General features: G+C 39.5%; 1 pseudogene; it reads left to right on the forward strand.

Annotated features, from left to right (window-relative positions):
* The first annotated feature begins 7,288 nt into the window (after window positions 1–7,288).
* On the forward strand, window positions 7,289–8,473 carry LOC149153466 (fructose-1,6-bisphosphatase 1, chloroplastic pseudogene; annotated as a pseudogene).
* The last annotated feature ends 7,417 nt before the right edge of the window (window positions 8,474–15,890 follow it).

The following is a 15,890-nucleotide window of genomic DNA, read 5'->3' on the forward strand; positions in this document are numbered from 1 at the left end:
CCCATCACAGACCACTTGATCTACAAAATTACCCGACTCCCTTGCAAAGGGGATGACCCAACGAACATCTTAGAGGGTAAGAGTGACGATTTGGCCATCGCAGAGGCCACGAAGAAGAAGTTAAAGCTGGAGAAGAAGAAGAGAGAGTACGTGATTTCCAGCATCAATAACCCTGCGGTCAAAGTCGCGACGCAGATATTGGCAGTGAAGGTTATGCGAAAGTGCCATGCAGATGAGGTGCCCGCGCCGGTGGTTGTACTTGCAGTGCAATGCGTAGAAGGGGTCCAGTTCAACTAGGAAAACTACTTATGCAGAGAGTTCCTTGAGAACTACCACGAGGCACAAGAGCAGGGGAAGAATTTTCACTATGCCTAGCTTCTATTGTCCATAGTACTGGTGGCATGGGAATTGCATGAAGACAGCCAGTTCCCAACGATTGCGTAGGACCTTCCGAAGGCAGTGAAGTACGCTTCGCTGTGGGCAACCTGAGATGCGTAGAGGATAAGGGACAATAAAATCTTCTGGGTGTTCATGGAGATGAACATTAGAATGGGGATTAATCGCAAGCTACAGTTATTGCCCATAGTCTACAACAGTCTGCAGAGCTTCACGAAGTTTAAGGCAGATTTCCATCACATTTACATCAAGGCATGGAAGGACCCCATGCAGACATGGCACGAGCTACCCTACCTGACAAAAGACGACGTCATCTTCACAATCCTTGAATCATGGCTGCCAAAGTGGCACACTCCAGCCAGCTCCGCGGTGGAAGCCAAAAAGTTTGTCGTACAGTGGAAAAAGGACGAGGCGAAACTGCAGATGGCGCAGTTGGCAGAAAAATGTAGGAACGAAGCAGAAGCAGCTAAGGCCCAGACGACACGCAAAGCTGGTGGAAGAACAACAAAAGGCACCAAAGGAAGAGCATGAGGGAGAAAAGTCACCTTCGCCCGAATAGGAGACAGATATAGAGTAAGGTGGCATGGACCAGCAGACAACATCCACCCAACTGAAACGATCGCGCCCAAGAGAGCAGGTAGGGCCACGGAAGAAGTCGAAGGCTTCAAAGACTTCTTTCGACCCAATCACCCTCACTGAGGGGGATCTGCACAACATTAGAGAGACGGTGAGGGATGTCACCGTAGAGACCCTCCAACAGTTCGCAGAGGAACACCAGATGGTGTTGGGGACTCTCCGATGATCTGAAAATGGAATGTACTTGAATAAAGGGTGCAAGGTATCCATTTCCAATAATTTTAAATGTGCAAACAACTCCAAGGTTAACTCTGAAAATGTGAGAACTTCTTATTTCTAATACAGAGATAGACTATAGGGGCATTTACCAGATATGTCACCTCTAAAGAGAGGATGAGTTCCAGAGGCTACTTGGCCCTCTACAGGCTCTGCCTAAAGAAATAATAGAAGTAAACACTCAGATGTCATTAAAATACTCATGCTTGAAGCTTGATGTCTTGCGGAACAAAAAAAATAAGTTTGAGTAGCTGTTTAGGTGCTTATGTGTAAAGGCAAGCTATTTAAATTTGTTGTTTAACACATTATATCAGATTTTTTTAGCATGATATCTTCAACAAATAATGACACAAAGATGATGAAGCAGTTCACCCCTCCTAGGCTACATCTGCTGGACCAAGCCTCCCAAAATGGGCTTGTCCTCTTGTATTAAGAAAGCTGCAAAGGCTAATACAAGTAAATAAGTGCCTCTAAAGGAAAATCTGACTGTAAAAACAGAATCAGAAGATAGGAAACAACTAAGAATGCTCTTCCCCAAGCACTAAACAGTGAAATTGTACCTTAAACAGTACTTTCTCCAAATGGCCCTAGTGGCCCTTTAAACTTCTATGAAGAAATTCGAGGTGAAGATGACCTCCAATGGTTTTGAAACCTCTGCCAATGGACTCAGAAGGTCGAAGACAATAGAAGTAGGCTTTTGAATCACTGAAAATAGATGAATATAGCCCCCAAACAACTCAAGCACTGGAATGGCCCTAGTGGCCCAGAAAGCTTCCCTAAAGAAATTTGAGGTGAAGAATGCATCAACAGGCAAAAAGAGCTGTAGAAATGGACTCAGAGCATAGAATATAGTCAGAAATGGCCTTTGTTTCACATTTAATGGTTGTACACATCCTAATGCAGCTCCCAAACTGATATGGCCCTAGTGGCTCCTAGAACTTTCCCGAAGCAAAATTACCTGCAAACAACCTCTGTTGGCTGTGAAACCTATGCCAATGGATTCAGAATGTTGAAGAGACCCAAAATCAAAAAAAGAAATTGCCTCAAAAGGCCTCTCCTAGCCAAAGTTATGGCATATTCATGAATTGCCAGTCTAGCCTAGAATAACTCCAGGTAAGTCTAGATAGGCTACAGTTAAGCCCGCCAAAAATGGCGGGAACACCAAAAATGGAGTGGCCACCAACCTAATTGCAAGTTGAATGGTCAGTTGACCGTGACCGCCGAGCGGAACCGCGGGCATGTGACCGACAATCCCGGAACTGTTAACCGCCGAGTGTTAGGTCCTGGTTCTGAGCGCTCGGTCATGTGGTAAGGGGGTTGGCCCCTTTTCCACCCAAATCAAATGCATACCAAGGTTAAATATATATGGCGCCCAACATATGTTAAGTCCTAATGTGCAGGCGGGCCGGTGGGAACTGTGGGCTGGCGGCCACACGACCCGGGGTCGAGTCCCGTGAGCTCCATAAAAAATTTTCCCAACACCACATTGCAGTCCTGGGGCCACGTGTCAGCGCGCTATTGGACCGTTCAAACAGAATATTCCCCGAATATTTTGGGGATATTCCTCTAAATGTTCTTTTTTCTTTTTTTTTTCTTTTTTCTTTTTTTTTTTTAAATTCAAAAATGGAGGTCATTGGGCAATTTTTAAATCGGAATAACTTCTCCATATGGAGTCCATTTTTTGAACCGTTTGTGGCGCTGGAATCAAGAAGACGAGACCTATCCGATTGTTCAGGTTTGAACCAGTTCTAAGAACTTTCCTTTTTTAGCATTTTTCAACACTTGGTCTTGAGCTCCTGATCACACCTCCCAAATGAGAGGATTTTGGACCCCAAAAGCTTACTGAAAACTCTGAACTAAATTGTACAGCAAATGAGAGAACAAAAACATCCTCTTCTGTTCAGCCAAATGAGCAGAAAGATAACCAAAATCTCCTACCTTGCCAACTGTCGTCATGGCGAATTTTTGCTGAATAAGCCAAGTACTTGTCGAATCCTGACCAAGTTTTCTCGCCAGACAAATCTGAAAATTGCAGAAACCAGCAATGACACTTGCTGATGTATGAGCTGAAATCTTCCACTGAACATGTGGGCTTGCCAACTGTCACTATGCCCATCAATGGCACCTCCTTCTCCAGAAGGAAAACTGAAGGTGACTTAGGCCAATACCCACAACAAACTTCCAAAAATGAAGTAGTTGTAGAAGAATGCTTGTACTGGCTGTAGCATGCTGAAAGTAATGCAAATGCTCATCCCAAAATCTTGGGATACATGCTGCAAAAACTTCTCCAAAAAGAAGTACAATGGTTCTGTTCACGAACAATAAAAGTAAGCAAACCATAATGAACCAAGTAGAGACCCATGCTGAAATTTGAGGCCTCTTTGCTTGCATGCTTTTCTAGCTCATGGAATTGTACACTGCTTTGCACCAATTTCGTTCCCTGCACCAAATGACACCAAAGGTACCTTGTGCAACAAGACAATCATCAACGACAAGTTGACCTGAAATGTGTTGAACAATGGACTCAACCATAAATGTAGCAAGTGTGTACACAACCGACACAAGTCGACAAAACATATGCAACACAATCGACACAAGTCGACAAAACATATGCAACACAATCGACACAAGTCAATAATCAAGGTGTGACACAATCGACACAAGTCGATAAGCATTGTGTGACACAATCGACAATGTAAAAGGTGTGCTCACAAGCGACACTAGTTGACCAACAACAATATATATTTACAAACACATATGCATGTATCATGTATAATGAACTATATACAGTTCGACAAATACACCTACAACCTCTATGTACAGGTGCAACTTCAACTCTTCTTTTCAAAGACCAACAAGTACATCAACCCAAAAAACAACATGTGGGTGACAAAGAGCTGAAATGAAAGACATTGCTGCAATAATAGTGAGTACCATACTCATCTTTTACCTCCATGGTGAAATTTTGCAACAACATAAAAAACATGCATACATCCAAAGTTTGTATATGTACAAAAGGAGTACGTCTTACTGTGTCAAGAAGTCCATCCACTTCTCACCAAGCCACTTCCATGGCGATTTTTGCTACTGCAATTCTTCCTCATGTGAAACTTCCCTTTTCACATCAATAATGGCATCTGTGGTTTCACCTTCGCCAATCTTTTTGTCCTCTTGCTACATGTGTGTGGGACGACAAGTTGGATGTAAAGTCCAACAATGAGAGACAACATGTCCCCTCTTTTGGCAAAAAGTGCAAATATTATGCATCTTATTTGAAGGTAGTCTTTGCTTCATCTACTTCCTGTGCATTTTCTTTCTCATCCAGCATCTCGAAACATGATGGTTAAATCAACCACAATATGTACAACAAATCTTTCTTCCATTAAAGCATGTAAAATTATCATGCCTTGCAGAAAAACAATTGAATTGATCATGAGAAGATGAACTAGTAGATGCTCCAACTTTCAATTGCAAACTAACATCATCGTTCTTGTCTTGAAAACTGCCTAAAATTGCATGCTTGCCATAAGCTGCATGTCTACCATCTTCTTGCTACAACAAAGGCTTCAAACAATGGTAAGGAAGATTGCCATCATGACATTGATGCAATTGAGAACTTGGGAGAAATGTTCTCTTCAAATTTGCATCACATTCTTGAATGCATGTGATCAATGCTTCGCCATTAGACTGCTCATATCCAAGACCAACATTCTTGGGTCGCTCCACAACACAAATAGGCTCAACAATGCCTTGTGCATGCTTGCCCAAACCTTTGCCTTCTTGATAGCCCATTTTCAACATCAATTTGGACCCTATACCTCTTGTATGTCTTTCAAAAGAACCAACACACTTTTCAATAGAGGAAATTGAAGACAAATCTGAATGATTTACCTCATGATTTACGTCCTAAAGAAGAGGTATTTTCTTGGACAAAGCTTCTTGAGCTTGCAGGAGTTGTTTCTCCATGTCATGCAGTCTTTGGAGAACTATTTCCTTCTCTTCCTGCATAGCCAACAATTGTGCATGAAGCTTAGCACTTTCCCTTTGATCCTCAAGGAGAATCTTCACCAAGGCCTTCACCTTAATGAACTCTTCTTTCATGTCATTACTGAAGAGTTTCGTGAAGGAGGAAACTTCACTTGCAGAAGAAATTGACATCATGTAAATGGTCAAATAACAAAAGGAACTTCAAACAGAGTTCTCAAAGCTTTCAACAATGACAAGTTGTTGACCAAATGCCTTCAACTCTTGGAGAGGGTTAACACTAGCTATCCCAAAATGAGCTCAAGCAAACTCATGCACACAATAAAACAGTCAAGGTTGATTGCACAAATGCTCAAAATATAAACTAAACCAGAGATTGACTGAAGTAGCATTTATCTACTACGCAATTGTATAACAAAAGCGGTTTGAAGGCTTCCTGGCTTGCTTCAAACTCTGTCTATAGTTTATATAACTTTTCCTAGAGCATATAAACAACAAAAACCTGCTCTGATACCACTTGATCTGAAAATGGAATGTACTTGAATAAAGGGTGCAAGGTATCCATTTCCAATAATTTTAAATGTGCAAACAACTCCAAGGTTAACTCTGAAAATGTGAGAACTTCTTATTTCTAATACAAAGATAGATTGTAGGGGCATTTACTGAATATGTCACCTCTAAAGAGAGGATGAGTTCTAGAGGCTACCTGGCCCTCTACAGGCTCTGCCTAAAGAAATAATAGAAGTAAACACTCAGATGTCATTAAAATACTCATGCTTGAAGCTTGATGTCTTGCGGAATAAAACAAATAAGTTTGAGCAGTTGTTTAGGTGTTTATGTGTGAAGGCAAGTTATTTAAATTTGTTGTTTAACACATTATATTAGATTTTTTTAGCATGATATCTTCAGCAAATAATGACACAAAGATGATGAAGCAGTTCACCCCTCCTAGGCTACATCTGCTGGACCAAGCCTCCCAAAATGGGCTTGTCCTCTTGTATTAAGAAAGCTGCAAAGGCTAATACAAGTAAATAAGTTCCTCTAAAGGAAAATCTGACTATAAAAATAGAATTAGAAGATAGGAAACAGCTAAGAATGCTCTTCCCCAAGCACTAAATAGTGAAATTGTACCTTAAACAGTACTTTCTCCACATGGCCTTAGTGGCCCTTTAAACTTCTATGAAGAAATTCGAGGTGAAGATGACCTCCAATGGTTCTAAAACCTCTGCCAATGGACTCAGAAGGTCGAAGACAACAGGAGTAGGCTTTGAATCACCGAAAATAGATGAATAAAGCCTCTAAACAGCTCAAGCACTGGAATGGCCCTAGTGGCCCAGAAAGATTCCCTGAAGAAATTCGAGGTGAAGAATGCCTCAACAGGCAAAATGCGCTGTAGAAATAGACTTAGAGCACAGAATACAATCAGAAATGGCCTTCGTTTCACATTCAATGGCTGCACACATCCCAATGCAGCTCCCAAACTGATATGGCCCTAGTGACTCCTGGAACTTCCTCGAAGTAAAATCACCTGCAAATGACCTCTGTTGGTTGTAAAACCTATGCCAATGGATTTACAATGTCGAAGAGACCCAAAATCAAAAAACATTTTGCCTCAAATGGCCTTTCTTAGCCAAAGTTATGGAATATTCATGAACTACCAGTCTGACCTAGAATAACTCCAGCTAAGTCTAGATAGACTACAGTTAAGCCCGCCAAATATGGCGAGGCCACCAAAAATGGCAGCGCCGCCAACCTAACTGCTAGTTGAATGGTCAGTTGACCGTGATCGTCAGGCAGAACCGCGGGCATGTGACCGACAATCCCATAATTGTTAACCGCCGAGTGTTAGGTCTTGGTTCTGAGTGCTTGGTCATGTGGTAAGGGGGCTGGCCCCTTTTCTGCCCAAATCAAACACATACCAAGGTTAAGTATATATGGTGCCCAACATATGTTAAGTCCTAACGCACAAGCGAGCCATTATTATTATTATATATGGTGAAGAAATATTTACATCAATGCTTCCTATACATGATGCTCCAACCATTATTATTACTCTATGACAATATGTAGTGAGGAGAATAATTTTGCCATGCAGGTATTTTGTGGTTGCTTGAGGTCAAGTGGCAGAACAGGAATTATTACTTCAGAAGAAGAGGATGTTCCTGTGGCTATAGAGGAGAGCTACTCTGGAAACTACGTTGTTGTCTTTGATCCATTGGATGGATCCTCAAATGTTGATGCAGCTGTCTACACAGGGTCTATTTTTGGAATTTACAATCCTATTGACGAGTGGATTTTCGACGGTGACAATGATAATGAGGTAAATGGTTCTTAAATCTTCCACAGAGGAAGGAAGGAAGCCCCCTCTGAGTATTATCTGTATTCACCATGGTCTCAAATGGAATGGAATTGAAGAAAAATATGTTATGGATCGAGTTCTGAATTAAATCAAATTCAGACCTTGTTCTTCTGATTTAATTTTGTTAGCAGCTACATAATGATTTGTTCTTCTAATTTAATTTTGTGATGGTTGTTAAATTGAGTTTAACTTAAATGGGCAGCTTGGTCAGGTGAAGCAACGATGCATTGTGAATGTGTGCCAACGAGGGAGCAATCTGTTGGCTGCAGGGTACTACATGTATTCCAGTTCTGTGATTTTAGTTTTATCAGTGGGAAAGGAGGTTTATGGCTTTACTTTGGATCCCATGTATGGTGAATTTGTATTGACCCATGTAGACATAAAGATTCCCAAGAAAGGAAGCATTTATTCCTTCAATGAAGGCAACTACCAACTGTGGGATGACAAGCTGAAAAGGTACATAGACGATCTCAAGAATCCTTCTCTTCAGCCTTCTGGGAAGCCTTACTCTGGTGGGTGATTTCCACAGGACTCTGTTGTATGGTGGGATCTATGGATATCCTTTTGACAAGAAAAGTGTCAATGGGAACCTCAGACTTCTGTATGAATGTGCTCCAATGAGTTATCTAGCAGAGCAAGCAGGTGGTAAAGGATCCGATGGCCATGAAAGAGTTCTCGACATACACCCACAAGAGGTCAGTTGAAGTTCCATTTAAATATTAAAATAGCTTATTGACTTTTTGACAATCAATCAAGATTCTCTATTTGTTTACTTACTAAGCTCTGACTATCCATTTATTCCTGGAGCAAGTTCATCAGAGAATACCTTTGTACATTGGAAGTGTTGAAGAAGTTGAGAAGCTGGAAAATTATTTAAGTTGATTTTCTACATAAGTAGCAACTAAACTTTCTTAAGTGTTGAAGAAGTTGAGAAGCTGGAAAATTATTGAAGTTGATTTTCTACATAAGTAGCAACTTAACTTTCTTTCAAATGTTTGTGTTTTACCCTCATTGACATCTACTCCATGGAATATATGCAGGGCTTTATAAGTAATAGCCATGTATGGTTGAAGTGGAGTATTAAAAAAGTGTGAAATTTTAATTGAAAGTTTTTGTTTCAAGTCGAGCGCAGGTGATTATCCATGGCATAGCATAATGGTAAAGTGATAAAGTTAAGTCCAGATGGGGGAACCTAATAAAAACACCTTTTCCCACCCTTTTTTATTTTATTTTTATAAAAGTATTTGTGATTGTTTTAATTCTCCCAGTGATATTTATTCTTAATCTTTTTCCATGATATTTGAATCAAATATGGGATACTCAATTAATACATCATAGATCTTATAATATTAAACAATTATAAGATACTCAGTTATTAAAAACAAACCGAAACCTAATTTATTTATATGAAAATATAATATACCTTTGTCAACAAAAAAAACAATAAACATAAGTGAAAGATTAAAAATAAAATTCATTAACTAAATAATAATAATCAAAGGGTTTGATTATATAGGTTAAATATCAAGAAAAAGATTAAGTAATTTTATTATAATAATAAAGTTATAATCTTAAATGATGTAAAATATTTTAGCTTTCTTTTGTAATAAATTTTTTCTAACAATTTTTTATTTAAACACAAATCAATTAACTATTTTGGTAACATAATTCTATTTTTCCTATATTTGTTTCTTTCGAAGAGATTCCTACTTCTATTAATTATTTATGTATATTTCATTCTAAAATAGTTAATAGAAATTTTATGATATTGAATTATTAGCGACGCATAGTATTCCTTCCCTATCATTTTTGTATTGACATCTTATTTGAATTTCTCTATACTCATATTAGTTGTTGAGAATCTCATTTTAAGGCATTGCTATTCTATACCAAGACATTTTCCTTCTTCCACAAATTACATGTGTTATTTGTCTTTTAGAAATTTATACACTAAATTCCTTCTTACTGTTATATTTATCTTATCTTAATGTTCTAGTTGAATCTGGTCTACCAACTTGAGACCCATTTATCACTTATCTATTATACAATGTATTGTATTTATACATATTTGAGTGTATTAAACAAAAATATGTTTTCTTTATTCACCAACATACTCGAGTTATATACAATACTCTTTTGCTTTTACCCTAATTATAATATATAACAATTGCCATCGTTTGAAATTTAGTTAGAACTTTCCTGTCTTATTCTTATACTCTTTTGCTTTTACCCTAATTATAATATATAACAATTGCCATCGTTTGAAATTTAGTTAGAACTTTCCGGCCTTATTCTTACATGAGCGTATAACATATGTCGATTATATTGAACAAAACATATGCACTCCATATGTCAGGCCATATATATATATTTTTGGTTTATAACCAATTGCATTTACATATATCAATATTCACACTTTGAAATTGTTGTTTCAATGTGGTATTTTATTCCATGGTCCTCTGCATCAAATTCAATATAGTTTATATAGTTTTATATGAATTCTTTCTGGAATTTTCCATGCATATACATGTCATTCCTTTGCACCTCCATGAATTGTCCTTTTCATCTACCAAATTGACATTTATGATGCGATCTGTAGAATCGACGGTGGCTAGAGTTTTCAGGGTTTTCATGTGATGTAATGACTACCCTGATTGTTCTTGTCTGATTATTCATTTTCTCACAATACTCTGTAACTTACCACTTTGTGACTAAATTTCTCAAGAGTCTTTTGACATGGAAGAAAATAGGTTTTTTGTTCCTGCCATTCATTGCATCGTTAAGTATTTCGAACAGACAATTGTACATTGATTTGTTCACCAAATTGCATCAGAGGTAATTGATTTACTGTCGTGTCATTTCATTTTTGTTTAAACTATTTTTTTATAAATTGTTAGGATTTAATCTCTTTGTGGACTAATCCTATCGTTGTGGTATTTGTTAGGTTCTTGCTACTATACCTATGGTGTTTCTCTATCAAGGGTTTGTATAGAACATTGGCCATCGACCATAAAAGTTTTCTAGAGTTCATAATTGAACATTAGGATTTTTCTCTTTGCTTGCGACCAACAATAACTTTCAGGTGAACCACTAAGACATACTCTTAGTAATCATTACTTTCTTTTATGGTTTTTCAAGTATAAAATTATGGTTTTTAATTTCTGGTGGTTTGGATTCATTTACAGTCTCTCATGCCGAGATGTATTTTCCTTGGAGAGAATACCAAAGTTCCAGGGTTTTGTTCTTCTAACCTCCAATTGAATGACTTCTCAAATTCCAGGTAAAATATGTAAAATTCCACTTTGAAATTATTTGCTATGATGTTTCCAATCCTATGTCAGAGTTTTTCTCTATTCATGGTAATTGATGAGCCTCATAAATGGGTAATTATATGGGCTCATTTTACCTCCTAACCTAGTCAAATCAACCATTCTCTTAGCTTATTGTATGATTTTCTGATTATATTTATGCTTATAGAGTGAGTTGAGTTAGTTATTGTGCCATGTGGTCTAACATGTATTTAATGCATATTATTGATGGATTTTGAGGTCAAAGTCAAGGATCCAATGGAAAAATGGCAACAATAACTTGAAGTGGACAGAGGAGAGGACTTATAGGAGGGAATCCCCCTCATTTATTACTCCTCACTTCGAATTCCCCTTCATTTAGCTCGGAGTACAAACAGCTGAATCATGCACTAGAAGGCAGCCAAGCAAGTGGAGCATGACTGATGATTATCTCGAGTTTTGGGAGCCAAGCCTCCCTGATTTTAAGGAAGCCGTTGGTAGCTTCATTTGTATAAGTAGAGAGGCCTAAGGCCTCACTAGGGTCCGATTTTTGCTTATGTAAATTCTACTCAAATTTCAAGCTTATTATTTTGTGACAGTTTCATGTAATCTTGCTATTGCTTTGAAAATAAAGATGGAATCATTTTTTAGCTAGCACTGAGTTACCTCAGAGGGCTGAAGCTCTTGGGTTAGGGCCCAATCCAAGCAGCCAAGCTCCTCTTTACTTGTATTTGTATGCTTTGTTTCAGTTTGTAGATTAGTTTGCTGTTAGATGTATTTCTCTTATGGTTAAGAATAGGTTGCTTTTGATGATTTAGTAGTTTGCTTCCATTTGTGCTTTCTGTAGCAGGTTAAGCAGTGACCAGCAAAGATTCAAAAGGCTAGCAATAGTGCCTTGGCCTCTCTTCCTCCCTCTGGGACCATGATTTGAGGCAAAGACTCTCTTGCTGCCCCAAAAACACAGATTTTCCTCCTTCATAGGACTTCTAGTGTTTGCAGCTTTTTAGTAGGTTAATAGTCCAGCTTTGCTTTGCTTTAGATCTTCTTCATCATGCTTACTTCCTGATTTGAAATAGTCTTCTTTCATGCTTTCCTTTTCCTACATCATTTCTTAGCATTTCCTTTCATAGATCATAGTTTAGACCATTTTTATGCAAAACTCTGTTTTTTCCTAAATGCATTCATTTCACTTGTTGCTTGATTTCCTTGGTTGACTGTCAGTTTCTATGCAGAAAATCTCTTCCAACAATAGGCTAGCTTATCAGCAATCATACCCTCCATCTGATCCATGCCCTATAGGTCTCCCAAATCTCACCTCAATTCTGCCCTAGTTTCCTGCATTTTTCCATAGAACTTCTTCCTCTCTCCTTGAGCAAACCCAATCATCTTTCTCTCTCTTGGTGATTCATGGTAGACCTTAGGCACCCTAACACCTCATTCCAACCTTCATCCACCTTTTTCACCCACTCTCACACCCTCAAAACAGTGAAAACTGCTCTCGGCCTCCTCCTGTAGGCCTCCTGTAGTTTCCCTGTTTTCCTCCTGTAGATTTCCTGTGTCCTCCTGTAGATTTTCTTGTAGGCTTTCTTTTGAAGGCCGAGTGTGGGAAAATCCTCCAGAAGGCCACCTGAGACCTCCTAGGACCCATCCACACCATCCTACATCCTCTCAAGTCCCAAAACCACCCTTCAACGCCACCTATTCGCTACCACACTCACACACAATAAATTACATGCATGTCAAATTCACATAAAAATCCAAAAATATGTTTTTTTTCTTATTTACTTCCAAAAATAGCATAGTTAGATGTTGTTTACTTCCTTGAGTAGGTAATGGCATTCCTTTCATGGTTTTCATAGTGCTTTCTGCAAAAGTAGAATTAGTTGGTTAATTAGGGTTTACTAGGTTTGCTTTACATTTCAGTCTTTCTCCTTTCTGCAGTTAGAATAGCATCTGTAGAGTAATCTTTCTTTCCTTTCATCACATATAGAGCTTCTTCTGGAATCCATAGAAGTTGGCTTGAGCTCCTAGTGATCTTGCGCTGGCTGACCAAGTGACAACCTGCAGTGAGAACTAGTACTTGTGCATACAGCACCGACACTTCCAAGTTTGTTACGAACTACCAAGTTGATAAGAGTAAAGTAGGCAGCCCAGGAGTTGCAGCATTATTGCTGCAATACTGGTGCTCACCACTTTTTGGCGCCATTGCCGGGGAAGCGTCAGAGTATTCTGTGATTACTTCTTTCTTCTATTTCTTCTTGCAACATTCTGCTAATAGTTTATTTCAGCAAAAGTAGACTAGTCATTTCTTTCCTTTCAAGTTCTGCACTTCCTTGCTTTCCTTTTCAATTCTGCAAATTTCATTTCAGCAAAAGTAGACTAGTCAGTTCTTTTCTTTCAATTCTGCATCTCCTTGCTTTCCTTTCCAATTCTGCAAATTTCCATTTAGCAAGTTTATTTCATTTAGTTGTAGTTTTTTTTGTTCAATCGCAATTTCAGTTTCTGCAGGTACATTCAGTGTGGGGAAAAAGATACAAAAACCACCCAAAAATATTTCCTTTCATGCCTCGTAGGAATAGAGATAACTCAGGAAAAATTTTGCCCAACACCCCCACTGCTTCACACAGCCAACCTTCTCTCTTCTTCGGTGGCTGCGATCAAGAAGAACCCTTAGGTGAACAACCAAACATATTTGAAGAACCTATAGGGGAGAAGAAGAAGAAAACATTCCTTTGGAGCCAATGGCTGAAAACAGAAATGCTAGGGGGAATGGAGAGAGAATAGAGGGTACCTTTCCCATTCGGGAGACCAATGGGGACACCAAAATGAAGAATATAAGCCCTTCTGCCCTACCTCATTTCCATGGTCTGACTACAGAAGATCCTGACACCTTCTTGTTTGAGTTTGCTGTCATCTGTCGAACTTATGACTATGCAGAAGATGAGAAAAAGTTGAAACTGTTCCCTTCTACTCTCAAGGATGTAGCACTGCGCTGGTTCATGGGATTACCTGGCAATAACATCACAACTTGGGCTCAGATGCAGCAAGCCTTTAACAAAAAGTATCAAGACTATTGTAGGTCAAAAGATACTAAAGAAGAAATCTTCTGAATGACCATAGGAAGTGATGAATCCCTAGAAGACTATGCAGAGAGGTTCCAGCTCAGTTACAAAAGGGTTGGGTGTACACTTGACCCTGAATCTCTGAAGTTGGTCCTGCTCAGGGGAATTCGAGAAGATCTTTTAGACACCCTCCATCTACTGGCCAGGGGAGACATCTACCAACTATCTTGTGAGGACATAAAGACTATTTTTAGAAACCATTATAGAGTAGCCAGAAAGAAAGGTAGGGAGAGTCAACCCATCGCCAGTACCTCTTCCTCCAAATCATCCATTAAAGGAGAAATTGGAAACATGCTGGAAGACTTCAAGAGTGAGATGTTGCAAACTCTTGCCATGCAAATGGATACCTTACATATCAAAAGAAAACAAGAGGAATCAGAGAGGGCTCTGGCCATTTTTTGCCCTAGATGCACCAGGAGGCATCCTAGGAATGAATGCCCATTGAACTCTATAGAGGTTTGTTTAGTCTGTGAAGAAAATCATTCTACAGATAAGTGCCCTTCCTTGCCTGGACTTAAAGCTGTATATCAAGGGGCTGAGGGAGTCACTGAACAACTCTATTACATAAACCAAAGAAGGCCGCATGGACCTAGACCATACCAGCAGGGGATGCAAGGGACATCTCAGGCATACTACAACCCCAACCAAGTCACCTCCATACCTTCTTGGGGCCCTCCTGCTCATCCTTCCTGGTCCACGCCTCCTCCTTGGTCCTTCACATCTCAATATCATGCCCAACTTATGCTGTGGAGATTCAAGAAATTAACTTGAGATCTAGGAAAGTCCTCCCAGATAGCCAGCCTCCACCCAGGTAGGTTGAGGAAGATAAAGAGGAAAGCGAATCTAAAGCAAATCGACTCTTTCCTGAGAGACTATCTGTGACAGTCCAGCCTACCCCAAAAGAGACTGAACTCCTGGGATAATTGAAACATTTATGTGTAAATATACCACTTCTCCAAGCTATAAAAGATGTGTCTATCTACAATAGGTTGATCAAAGAGAAGTGCTTTAGGCATCCATGAAGGCGCAGGAGAGATTCCCCAACCATCAATGTCATAGGACAACTGTCCGACCTGATGTTGGGGCAGGTAATCTGTCCAAAGTATCTGGACCCTGGAAGCCCAATAGTTGATGTTCACATCAATGGCACAATGATCCCGCATACCTTGATTGATCTGGGAGCTGCCATTAATGTGATGATAAAGGACACAAAGCTCAAACTTAACCTCCAGGGCTCCTTGAGGAAGACCACGACAGTGTTACAGCTAGCAGATCGCTCCACAGTGACCCCTGAGGGGATTGTGGAAGATGTGATGGCCTCCATTGATTCCTGGGAGTACCCTGCTGATTTCTTAGTTCTCCAACCAAAAACAAAGCTCACTGGGTATCCTCTCATTCTGGGAAGACCCTGGTTGGCTACAGCCGATGCCTACATCAGTTGTCGAGTTGGGAACATGACCATAAAGAATGGGCACGTGTCCAAGCAGTTAGTCCTATATCCTCCTGCCCAACCCTTGCTAGAACATGATCTACCTCTTTGATTGAAGGAGGAAGATGAGGATGAAGTTTATTCTACATCACTTTATGCATTAGAAATCGCCATGGGGGGAAAACAACAAGATGAGGATGATATGATTGAAAATTTGATTCAAAATCCACCTCCCAGTGTATCACCATTAGAAGACATAGTAAGAGAAACCCAAAACAACCCCTCAATTGATCTCTGTGCGGTCGACTCCACTTCCCTCCATGTTAAGAATATAGATTTCGGCCAAGAAAGAACATTGAAAATCAATCCATCCTTATCCACTTCCCAGGAGAAGGAACCATGCAGCTTACTGAGAAAACATCTAGATGCCTTCGCCTGGAGTTATAAGGAGATGAAGGGAG

Source organism: Pinus tabuliformis, chromosome 9, assembly GCF_031772625.1.
Source record: "Pinus tabuliformis cultivar Carrire ecotype Pingquan chromosome 9, CPIR1, whole genome shotgun sequence".
In the NCBI taxonomy this organism is placed as follows: Eukaryota; Viridiplantae; Streptophyta; class Pinopsida; order Pinales; family Pinaceae; genus Pinus; species Pinus tabuliformis.